This window comes from Arachis duranensis, chromosome 3 (genome assembly GCF_000817695.3).
Source record: "Arachis duranensis cultivar V14167 chromosome 3, aradu.V14167.gnm2.J7QH, whole genome shotgun sequence".
NCBI classification, from domain to species: Eukaryota; Viridiplantae; Streptophyta; class Magnoliopsida; order Fabales; family Fabaceae; genus Arachis; species Arachis duranensis.
This window is the reverse complement of record NC_029774.3, coordinates 93,245,704-93,258,579: the sequence shown is the minus strand read 5'-3', so window position 1 is coordinate 93,258,579 and position 12,876 is coordinate 93,245,704. Positions and strand designations below refer to the sequence as shown.

Genomic DNA, 12,876 nt, shown 5'->3' with positions numbered 1-12,876 from the left:
ACATTGCCCTGCCCTCCACAAGGGCAGGGCAGCATTTCTTGGTGCATGGCGCAGCATCTTGGCACGGCCATGACTTGAACACTCGGCCAGCAGCAGCACGCACGGGCAACAGAATTTGGCGCACCAAGAAAACTCTGCCATGCCCTCCACAAGGGCAGGGCAGCATCCTGCAGCATCACTCTCATCAAGCACGCACGCACGAGGCCGCATGCACCATTTCCTGCTCTGCCCTCCACAAGGGCAGGGCAGCCTCCTGGAAGCCACTTTCTCATGGGCTAAAAATTGGATTAAAAATCCAATTTAATTCATTTCTTCACCAAATCAAAAGCCCATCCAAATTCCAAAATCCAAGGATAGAAAGTGTATAAATAGGAGATAGTTTGATGTAATGAAAAAAAGGACCTTTGAACCTTTTCTTTTACTTTTGATTTTTGAACCTTCTTTTAATTTTTGAATTCTGAAACTTCATTTTCCCTGAGAGCTAGGAACTGAGATTTTGGAGAATTGGGGAGGAGAATTGATCTCTCTTCTTCCTCGTTCTTGTTTGAGCATTTTTACTTTTCTTGTTTGAGTCTTGGGTGTGAAAAATTGAGGAAATTCTGTCTCAATCTCCATTCAAGATCTCTTTAATTCCTCTTCAGCATAATTGAGTTCAATTACATTTCCTGTACTGCTTCTTCTTTAATTTCTTGTTAATTGCTTTGTGAACTTGGATCTGGGAAGGCAATTGAGATCTAGACTTTGCTCTCTAGTCTCTGGAGTCCTGAGATCCCATTTTCCTTTTTGGTTCTTCTGTGAACCCCTACTGCAATTTAATTTCATTTCCTGTTTGAATTCTAGTTACTTCCAATTCATCTTCTGCTTTATTAATTGTTGCAATTTAATTTCCCTTGCTTAAATTCTGAATTCCCAAACCTCAACTCCCTATTTCCATTCAAGAAATTTATATTTCTTGCACTTTAAGTTACTGCAATTTACATTTCTTGCACTTTAAGTTTCAGTCATTTAATTTCTTGTTCTTTAAGATTCAGCACCTTTACTTTCATTTCTCTTTAAATTCTGCAATTCATCCCTCTCCCTTTACATTTCCTGCTATTTACTTACTGTTGGATACAAAATCACTCAACCAATACTTGATTCGCTTGACTAAATCAACCACTAAACTAAAATTGCTCAATCCTTCAATCCCTGTGGGATCGACCTCACTCCCGTGAGTTTTATTACTTGATGCGACCCGGTACACTTGCCGGTGAGTTTTGTGTTGGATCGTTTTCCACACATCAAGTTTTTGGCGCCGTTGCCGGGGATTGAAATAGCTCCAAGCAAGTTAGTAAACATAATATTTCCTTCAATTCAATCAATGGTACGCCCTAGAAAAAGATTTCATGGAAATTCCTTGGTGTTTCACCAACTTATTCATTCCATCATGCAACATGCAAATACTAACTACCAAATATCCATAAATAATAAAAAAATATTCATAGACAAACAAAGCAAGATGAAATAGACATAAGACTACTCAAAATAAAGAAAAAGTACTACAAGAAACATTCCAAAATGGCTTGAAAAGAGAAATTTTACCCCCTTGAAATCATCGATCCTCCCCCACACTTAGTTTGTGCACGGTCCTCCGTGCATGCTTACGCTCCGGGAGAGTGAAGAGGGACCAACTTCAGCTGGTAGACTTGGAAGTGGGTTGGTCAACTACATCATACTCCTCCCCAGCTAGCTTGGATGAAGCTCTAGGAGGTAGGCCGGGGTCTGTCGCTTCTAGCTTTGCCACTATCTAATCGAAACGCTTTTCCTCCAAATTCTTCTTGCGATGATAACGTGCAAGATGTATTCCCTTTGGACACACTCGCCTTGATCCGTGAATAATCATCCTTCTCGGGCGGAATGTGGGGGATCTTCAGAATAGCTTCAAGAGCTCGATTGGAAGTACCCAACCTCTTCCCCCGGAGGAATACCGACTCCGCTTCCCAATTTTGGTAGTTGGCATAGAATTCCCACACCATAGTTTCATTGACTTCAATTGGGTCTTTCTCTAAGAACTCCCAATGAAGTAAGGCGATCCGCTCATGGATGACCGTTGTGTACTTGATCGGAACCTTAAGCATTTGTTCCCAATGAATTGATCTTTTCTCAAATTTGTCATATTGGAACTCAGCTCTCTGGTTGAGCAAGATATTCGGGTCATCACTCGGGCGATCCATGAAACATGTAACATCCCTTCCAGTAAAATACCTTGCTTAAGTCAGGGTATTTCTACTAGAAAGAACGTTACGTGACCTTTTCTAATATTAACTACTTAATTACTGAGCCTTTATATCGAGTTCGCATTTTAGTTTTAAGAAAATTCCGGAAAATTTTGTTTTTATTCATTCAAGACATGTATCAAAGATAAGCATTGCAAATAATAAGACAATCATATAAGTATTATTAATAGTAATTCTTATACATAGGAAGTCATATAAACCCAAATACAATACCTACCCCTCTGATAAAATAAAACTTCAAAGGAAAAGAGCGAGGGGACTCTATGAAAGCAATTAAAACCATAAAGAAAACCTACTAATGGCTCGCAGCTTCAAATTGCGTCTTCAAACCTGTGTCACTGAAAGGGTGGAAAATTTGGGGGTGAGAACCAAACCACATGTTCTCAGTAGAGGTAGAGAATGCCGTAAAAGTAAAGAATAAAGCGCAAATAGTTAATTTCATTCAGATACATCTAAAAGAAAATTAACCTTCTTTAAAAGCATTAGTTAATTATTCAAAATCCTAAACCCATATTTTCTTTATAAAACTCTTAAAAGTTTCCTAGACTGTATGAATGACTAATTTGTTCCAAGCATAGGTTCATTATTAAGTCTATGCTGAACCAGCTTAATCTTTCATACTTTACTAAACCTCAAACACAAACCAATCACGGCCTCAGGCCTAAGCAATTCAATCAACATCCAATTCACCACAATCCAGTCAATCAGTTACAACCACAAGTAATGAGGTTCAAACACAATCAAGAGCAATTACATCAAGTATAGCAATTAGCAGTTAAACAGAATTATTCACTTAGGCAAACCAATTACAATATACACACCCAAACAATGTCACATAGATGCATATGATGAATGTCTAGTCCTAGTGCAGGCCATGAGCTCATGTGTCGGTTAGCACCTGCATTCCCGACATTTATCCGGTCACGAGTTCACGATTTCCCGGATACGATTCTCCGTTCAAATAAATGCGCATATAATTATTAGCAGCTCTATTGAGACAGCCTCTGCTTTCTACTCGTAGGAAATATACTCTTGGGAACGGAGAATTACTCTTGGGTTGCCTCAGGACAACAGATAAATATCTCTTGGGTTGCATTAAGCAACATGCTTCAAGCAACAGATAATCATACAATAAGTACATTACTCTTTCCTCTTTCTTTCATAATTGCAAACACGCAAGCGGGACAAGACCCACGCCCTTGCCAACAATCTCATATGCCAAATAATCTTTTCGTAAAAGACTCATTGAAGTTATTATCATTAAATAAACCTTAAATATTGATTCTGATTAAGTCCTTATACTTTTATAAAAATTCGGACATAATCTCCTTTAAAAATAGGACTTAGCCACCCTTACGGGTCCCAACCAAACAATCCACCAAACTCTTTTCAACCTTTCCAATATCAATTCAATTCAGAAGCAAGCAAATTCCAACATTGAAACAACCATATAATGCTAAGGTTCATCTTTAATTTTACGAACTCATAACTCTCACTCAAACATTCTCAACACCCTATCTTCTTTTCTGTTTTTAATATAGCAAATGAACTCGAAATTGCGCAAACTTTATGTCCAGGCATTCGTCTTGAAATAAGCTTTCTAACAAACTAAAGATCATAATTTTCTGGTTTCTCTAGCCTTAGGAATAAAGGAAAAACCGAGACTGCTCCGCAGTGCGTAAAACCAGAAAAACAGCAGCAGCATGTGACATTCAAAATTCAATATAAAATCCAAGTTAAATCCAATGACTTTGAAAATTAATACAGTTCAACTACACTCATCCAAGTTTCTTTTCCAATTGGTTTCAGGTCAATATCATTTTTGATGAAGAAGTTATACAACCTAGAAGCTGACTAATTTTCTGCAGAATTCTGCTTTAAAAGTTAATGAACTTATCTTCTTCCAAGTCCCATAACTTACTCATTAAAACATGGATAGCCCTGAAATTTAAGTCACATATGCTAAACATACTTAATTTTCACTTCCAATTGATTGCACCTCGATATCCAACCAGGTTCAAAAGTTATAAACTCTCAAAGTTACTGATTTAAGAAAACAGAATCTGGCCTTTACTGCATAATGCATCGTATTTCAAAAATTTGTATCTTTTAAACCGCAAGTTCAACCGTTCTGAAATTTTACGACATAAAAATAATAAAATTAAAGTTTCATTTAAAATTCGTTTCGCTTCAAAATTCAATTCAGAACATTCACAGCAGAGCCAACAAGTTACTGCTGTTCCCAAAAATTCTGCAGTAAAAATCAGATCCCACGGCCATTACTCAAAAATTCACCATAAATCTTATATTTAATGAAAAGGTCTCAAACTCTCCAATTCAGTCCCAATTATTCCCAAGTTTAACCAGGATTTCGTTCAACGCAATTTCGATCATCACAGAATTAGTTACATTCTTTCAAAGTTACTGTTTTCACTTAAAGGTAATGCAGAAATTCAGATTTTAAGGCTTAACTTTGAAAAATCATAACTAAATCTTCAGTTAATACAAAACCTTCAAATTTAAATCCTAACAACTATACTTGTTAAAGTTTACTCAGATTTTAATCTCATATCATTTCGATCACTAGCAAATTACTAGGCCGTCCTTAAAGTAACCATTCTATTTTTGAAAACCAGATTCTTAATAATAGTTTAGTCTTTTAGGCCCTAATTCTTCAACAATTCTCAATCCAGTATCAAATATATCAAATGATTATCTTAGTCTCAACCATTTATACATAATCAGTCAAAACCACAATCCTCTACTAATCTCAAGTCACTTTCACAACCATAGCAATATACCAAACAACCATTTAAACAACCAACAATCAATAATTCAATCATCTACCATACATAATTACAATCAATTCAATCACAGCACCAAGCACAATCGCAATCACAATCCAACATTCATATAATCAATTAATTACTCACAACTATTAATACTATTTGCAGTTATTCAATAACCCTTGTTGGCATTCCTAAATTAAAATCATTTTAAACCCCCTACCTCGATGTCGCAATCGCATACTTAACGTAACAACTTCCTTCCCTTTTAGTTTCATGGCAACAGCAGTGACTCTCACGCAACTGGAACGGCAGAGGCAGTAACCAGAATAGCAGCATTGTTAATCATCACAGCAGTGATCGGGGTTGTAACCAAGCAAAGGATTCAAATTGGGTGGAAATTAAGAGCAATCACAGCCCTGGGAATTTCAAGACAGGGCACATACCAGAATCAACTCGAAACAAGTATAGCAGTGACAATAAAATGTGTTATTAGACAATGATCAAGGAAAAGATCAATCCAGAATTAAAGTAGCATCAGACTCACCAATAGCAACTCTAACAGATTCATAATAGCATCAACGCCGGTACTCCAAATAATAGCAGTAGAGAAACAGGTGCAGCGAAGGGGCATGAACGACGGGGTCGACTAGGATCCAGATTGACGATGGAGACAACAATACAAAACAGGAACATACACTATTGTATTCAGAATGAAAATATAGTAGAGAAATAAAATCGGGAAGCAGAGCACGAGCAAGAGTGTTACAGTTTCAAGAATGGAATTGGGAACGCAGGGGAAGCTGCTGTCGGGTATTTCAGTGGCGCCTCCCTTCAAGCTCAATGATGATTGAACTGTGACGGCGAGCTCCCTTCAACGGCAGCGCTAACGGCGGTGCGCGGCGTTGGCAGCGACGACTCCAACACGGTGACAAAGGCAGAGCTTCTTCTCGGTCAGCGGCTTGCAGCTCACAGTTTCCTCCCAACGTCGTTCTTCCTCTCCTCTTCGTGGTTCTACTTCCGACGGTGGTGACACGTGTGACGGGCTCCACGGCTGCGTGGCGCAACTTCCTCCCTCTCCGTCGCGAGTTCGTCCCTCTCTCTTTCTCCTGACGCTCTTGATGACGACGGCTCCAAGGTGGCAGCAGGAAACTCGAAGGCGTTCGGTCTCCACAGCATATGAAATAACCAATTATAAAAATTACATAAGAATATTAATTAACATAAACTCCAAATATTAATAGAATAAATCGTAACTTTTTCAGGATAAAAATTACTTAAATTAATTGTACAATTCTTTCTTATTTTTCAATTACTAAAATTATACAAAATATTCCATTATATAAAATTACTTAAGAATCTTAATTGATTTAAAATAAAATTATCTCCGAATCTATTTAATTATTTCTAATAAAATAATTTCTAAAATTATAAAGTTTAAACTTAATAAAATAAAATCACAATTTATTTATAATTAGATTTTCAAAAATGCGGGATGTTACATTCTATCCAACTTACAAAAATTTTCGCCCTCGAAAATTGATATAAAATGAAGAAAAGATTTATATTCACATCCCCTTTTGAATATTTTAAAGGCTCCAAAAAAAATCATATCACATAAACATAGAAGAAAATATACTACGTAATGCTAGAGTTGATAAAATAACTTAACATAAGAAAATTTTTAAAATCCAAAATCAAATAGGCACATATTCGTTCACAACTTTTAACAAAGCATGATCAGTTCCTCTCGTCGCCTCAAAACTCCATAACTCCTTATAACTTCATAGACTAACCAGATTCACTTTCGTACGCACAAATCATGTCCCTAAGAACTAGCGCATATAAGGAATACGAAACATGAGAAGAGAAAGACAAATGGCACGAAAGGTTTATGTGAGAAATTGGAAGAATACTCAAGTTCTCAGTTGAACAAGATGGTATTTCGCCAGGATTTGAAGGAATACGTGAAATCATCAACAAACAAGGATATATATATAAGCAATGAAATGGAGCATAAAGGGAATTAATTCAAGGCTTAGGAAGAAATTTTGAATCGAACAGTTTCAATATGAACATCATAGGGAAAATAGTACAACAATTTTGAACAACTTCGATTTGAAATAGAGGGAATTAGTTTATCTTTTCCAAAAGAATATATATAAATCTAACATTTTTCAAAGTACTAAACTAAGTATAAACAATATGTTATACTGATTTAATTTCAAATCAAAACAAATCATGCATGGTTTGTAAACTAAAGCTTGGAAGATACTTAAGTGCATAGCTATAGAATTATAGTATAGTTGCAGAAAATCAGCTTCTATTTAAAGAATGAATTCTGAAATAAAATTTTCTATAAATCAATAAAAGATAAGTGGTATGTCACAGATAAACAAGATTAAACTACTTAAAGAAGCTTCAGAGTTTATGTGAAAGTCTAAACTGAATTAAAAACAATCCCATTAAAATTTAGGCAAGGGTTGTGGATACCGTCAAGTAAGAAAAGATGTAAATTGAAATTTTTCTCGAAGAGAATCTGAAACAAGTACTCAAGAAGGAAATTTCAAAAGATAGTATACTGCACCGAAATAACTCCGAATTCAGAGCAAGGAGCATAGAGCTTGTAAGGTAAGGATAAATGTTTCAAATGATTCAAGCAACAACTAGATACAGAGTCAAGCAAGGACATGCACGAATGATAATACAAGGTTAGCAAGAAAGAGATCAAAAACTAGAAATTCCAATACAAATAGTAGAGAAAGAGATAACACTAGGCACGAATAGAGAGCATACGTCGAAACAGAACTAATTTCTAGAATTTAGTTTCTAACGTCCCCAAAATCTCGTGATTCGCATTAACCTATCACTTCTATTTCGTCTATGATAACCCATTAGTATTTCCATATACATAAATCATTAGTATTAAGTTGGCCAAACTTGATACCATGAGGTATGCAAAGGTAAACTAATAGCGTTATTCATCAGACAGTCATGCATATAAAACACAAACTCTTGTCATCAGAACAAGTTAGAAAGCATGACAGACACTCAGAGTATGCAATGAAGCATAGTCAGTCCACTCCCAAGGCTCTACAGGAAGGACTGCTCTGATACCATATTGTAACATCCCTTCCAGCAAAATACCTTGCTTAAGTCAGGGTATTTCTGTAACATCCCGCATTTTTGAAAAATCTAAATGTAAATAAATTGTGATTTTACCTTATTGAGTTTAAACTTTATAATTTTAGAAATTATTCTATTAGAACTAATTAAATAGATTCGGAGATAGTTTATTTTGAATTAATTAATATTCTTAAGTAATTTTATTATAATGGAATATTTTGTATAATTTTAGTAATTGAAAAATAAGAAAGAATTGTATAATTTAATTCAAGTAACTTTTATTCTGAAAGGGTTACGATTTATTCTATTAATTTGATATCTTATTTTATAAATTAGTCAATTAAGAATAATTAAATTAGTTTTATTAATATTTGGAGTTTAAGTTAATCAATATTCTTATGTAATTTTTATAATTGGTTATTTCATATGCTTTGGAAATAAAATTTAGTGATGGAAGTATTATATAATTTAATTTAAGTAATTTCTATTATGAATAAATTATGGTTTATTTTATTACTTTGAGCTCTAGGAGATTTATTTATTAGAAATAATTAATTCCACTTATCAATATGTTGATAAATGATGTTTTTAAATATTTTAAGAGAGTATATTTGATTTTAAAATTACTCTTCCTTCCAATTTTATCAAAATATCTATTCATATCTATCCATATTCTTTTATAAAATCTTAATTTTAATCTTAATATCACAAATTCCTATTTCATATACTAAATCCCTAAATCTACAATCAGAAAGGGAAAGAAAGGGAACGGGGAGCTCGAGGGGGAAAACAAAAAGGAAAAAGAAAGGAAGGGGAAAGAGGGAAGGCAGGGGAAAAACGGAGGTGAAGAGAGGGAGGAGGAAGGAGCGACGCGGCCAAGACCTCACTGCTGCCTCTGTTGTGCTGCACGTGAGAGTGAGAGAGAGACACACACAGGACGAGCATCGCGAGAATCAAGGGAGGGAGACACGGTTCCGTCCTGTTGCCGTTGTGGGTTGCGCCTGATCACCATCGCAGAAGCTCCATCGTCGCTGTTGCACATAAGAAGAGAAGATGACTTCGCTGATTTTGATTCTGCCTAAGTCCGCATCGTTGCTGGAATCGCGAACCGGGGAGGAGAGGGAGGCTGCTTCCATCGTCATTTTAGGTGTTAGAAAAGACCGTCGCCATTGAAGGATCCACCGCCGTCGAATCCCAGCTATCATCGCCGCCGGAGTCACCGTGGTTGCGGTTGGAGAAGTGCTATGAATGCCGCTGCTGTTGTTAGCACGCAAGGGGGAATAGCCCGTCCTTGCCGGTTCTGCCACCGTCAAAGGGAAAAGGAAGTGAGAGCACCGGTACGGAACGCGAGAAAGGAATCGTCGCCAAAACCGGAACAGATTCACCGGTAATTCCGCTTCTTCCTTTCTTGATTCTGTCCTGTTTTTATTTTGTTCCGCTATTCCGATTCCGTTGGTGGCCCTACTATCCTAACTGATCGAATTGATGCTGCTGCCCGCTAGGACGGACGCCCTGGTCTCTGGTTCCTGTTATTCTGAGTACCAAAGCTGTTGCTCCATTCCCGTCTTTCCTTGGTACGATTGGTTCTGTTCTACAAACATTTTTCTGGTTATTACTCCTTTGATAATCTGTTCTATTTTGCCCTTGCATTTGCTGCAGCCATTATTAATTTCCCCTTCAAAGTTGCTGTTGCTGCTATTAGAGTTGTGGTTGATGTTGTTATCCTCGCATTAGAACATGGAGGGTTGCTGCGTTTCCAATTTTGTGTGGTTAATGCGACATCGAGGTAGGGGGTTTAAAATGTGTGGTTAATGCGACATCGAGGTAGGGGGTTTAAAATGATTTTAATTTATGAATGCCAACAAGGTTTATTGAATAACTGCAAATAGTATTAATAGCTGTGAGTAATTAATTGATTATATGAATGTTGGATTGTGATTGCAATTGTGCTTGGTGCTATGATAGAATTGATTGTAATTAGGTATGGTAGATGATTGAATTATTGATTGTTGGTTGTTGAAATGGTTGTTTGGTATATTGCTATGGCTGTGAAAGTGACTTGAGATTAGTAGAGGATTGTGGTTTTGACTGATTATGTATAAATGGTTGAGACTAAGGAAGGTTTCGTATTAATTAGTTATGATTTTTCAAAGTTAAGCTTTAAAATCTGAATTTCTGCATTACCTTTAAGTGAAGACAGTAACTTTGAAAGACTGTAACTAATTCTGTGATGATCGGAATTGCGTTGAACCAAGTCCTGGTTAAACTTGGGAATAATTGGGACTGAATGGGAGAGTTTGAGATCTTTTCATTAAATATAAGATTTATGGTGAATTTTTGAGTAATGGTTGTGGGATCTGATTTTTACTGCAGAAGTTTTCGAACAGCAGTAACTTGTTGGCTCTGCTGTGAATGTTCCGAATTGAATTTTGAAGCGAAACCAATTTTAAATGAAACTTTAGTCCTATTATTTTTATGTCGTAAAATTTCAAAAACTTTAGTACTATTATTTTAATGCCGTAAAATTTCAGAACAATTGGACTTGTAGTTTTAAAGATATGAATTTTGAAAGATGATGCATTATGCAGAAATAACCAGATTCTGTTTTCTTAAATCAGTAACTTTGAGAATTTATAATTTTTGATCCTGGATAGATATTGAGATGCAATCAATTGGAGGTGAAAATTAAGTATGTTTAGCATATGTGACTTAAATTTCAGGGCTATCCATGTTTTAATGAGTAAGTTATGGCACTTGGAAGAAGATAAGTTCAGTAAGTTTTGAAACAGAATTCTGCAGGAAATTAGTCAACTTCTAGGTTATATAACTTCTTCATTAAAAATGATATTGACCTGAAACCAATTGGAAAAGACACTTGGATGAGTGTAGTTGAACTGTATTAATTTTCAAAGTCATTGGATTATGGATGAGTGAAGTTGAACTGTATTAATTTTCAAAGTCATTGGATTTAACGTGGATTTTAAATTGAATTTTGAATGTCACATGCTGCTGTTTTTCTGGTTTTACGCACTGCAGAACAGTCTCGGTTTTTCCTTTATTCCCAAGGCTAGAGAAACCAAAAAATTATGATCCTTAGTTTGTTAGAAAGCTTATTTCAAGACGAACGCCTGGACATAAAGTTTGCGCAATTCCGAGTTCATTTGCTATATTCAAAACAGAAAAGAAGATAGGGTGTTGGGAATGCTTGAGTGAGAGTTATGAGTTCATAAAATTAAAGATGAACCTTAGTGATATATGTGGCTGTTTCAATGTTGGAATTTGCTTGTATTGAATTGATATCGGAAAGGTTGAAAAGAGTTTGGTAAATTGTTTGGTTGGGACCCGTAAGGGTGGCTAAGTTCTATTTTTAAAGGAGATCATGTCCGAATTTTTATAAAAGTATAAGGACTTAATCAAAATCAATATTTAAGGTTTGTTTAATGATAATAACTTCAATGATTCCTTTAAGAAAAGATTATTTGACATATGAGATTGTTGGCAAGGGCGTGGGTCTTGTCCCGCTTGCGTATTTGCAATTATGAAAGAACAAGGAAAGAGTAAAGTACTTATTGTATGATTATCTGTTGCTTGAAGCAACCTAAGAGATGTCTGTTTGTTGCTTGAGGCAACCCAAGAGATATTGTTTGCTTATTGGTTGCTTAATGCAACCCAAGAGATATTATATATATACTTGTTGCTTAATGCAACCCAAGAGATATTATTTATTTATTTGTTGCTTAATGCAACCCAAGAGATATTTATCTGTTGCCCTGAGGCAACCCAAGAGTAATTCTCCGTTCCCAAGAGTATATTTCCTGCGAGTAGAAAACAGAGGCTGTCTCAATAGAGCTGCTAATAATTATATGCGCATTTATTTGAACGGAGAATCGTATCCGGGAAATCGTGAACTCGTGACCGGATAAATGTCGGGAATGCAGGTGCTAACCGACACATGAGCTCATGGCCTGCACTAGGACTAGACATTCATCATATGCATCTATGTGACATTGTTTGGGTGTGTATATTGTAATTGGTTTGCCTAAGTGAATAATTCTGTTTAACTGCTAATTGCTATACTTGATGTAATTGCTCTTGATTGTGTTTGAACCTCATTACTTGTGGTTGTAACTGATTGACTGGATTGTGGTGAATTGGATGTTGATTGAATTGCTTAGGCCGGAGGCCGTGATTGGTTTGTGTTTGAGGTTTAGTAAAGTATGAAAGATTAAGCTGGTTCAGCATAGACTTAATGAACCTATGCTTGGAACAAATTAGTCATTCATACAGTCTAGGAAACTTTTAAGAGTTTTATAAAGAAAATATGGGTCTGGCATTTTGAATAATTAACTAATACTTTTAAAGAAGGTTAATTTTGTTTTAGATGTCTCTGAATGAAATTAACTATTTGCGCTTTATTCTTTACTTTCACGGCATTCTCTACCTCTACTGAGAACATGTGGTTTGGTTCTCACTCCCAAATTTTCCACCCTTTCAGTGACACAGGTTTGAAGACGCAATTTGAAGCTGCGAGCCATTAGTAGGTTTTCTTTATGGTTTTAATTGCTTTCATAGAGTCCCCTCGCTCTTTTCCTTTGAAGTTTTATTTTATCAGAGGGGTAGGTGTTGTGTTTGGGTTTATATGACTTCTTATGTATAAGAGTTACTATTAATAATACTTATATGATTGT

The 12,876-nt window shown here is 35.8% G+C and overlaps 1 long non-coding RNA gene across 4 annotated transcripts in view; it reads right to left on the bottom strand.

Moving 5' to 3' along the window:
• Nucleotides 1-2,407: 2,407 nt before the first annotated feature.
• The window catches only part of LOC127745677 (uncharacterized), a 15,735-nt gene continuing 5,266 nt past the window's right edge, over nucleotides 2,408-12,876 (bottom strand). For all 4 annotated transcript variants that reach the window (XR_008006997.1, XR_008006999.1, XR_008006998.1 and 1 more), the window contains one exon: nucleotides 2,408-2,614. This is a non-coding gene — a long non-coding RNA (uncharacterized LOC127745677). The remainder of the gene's footprint in view (nucleotides 2,615-12,876) is intronic.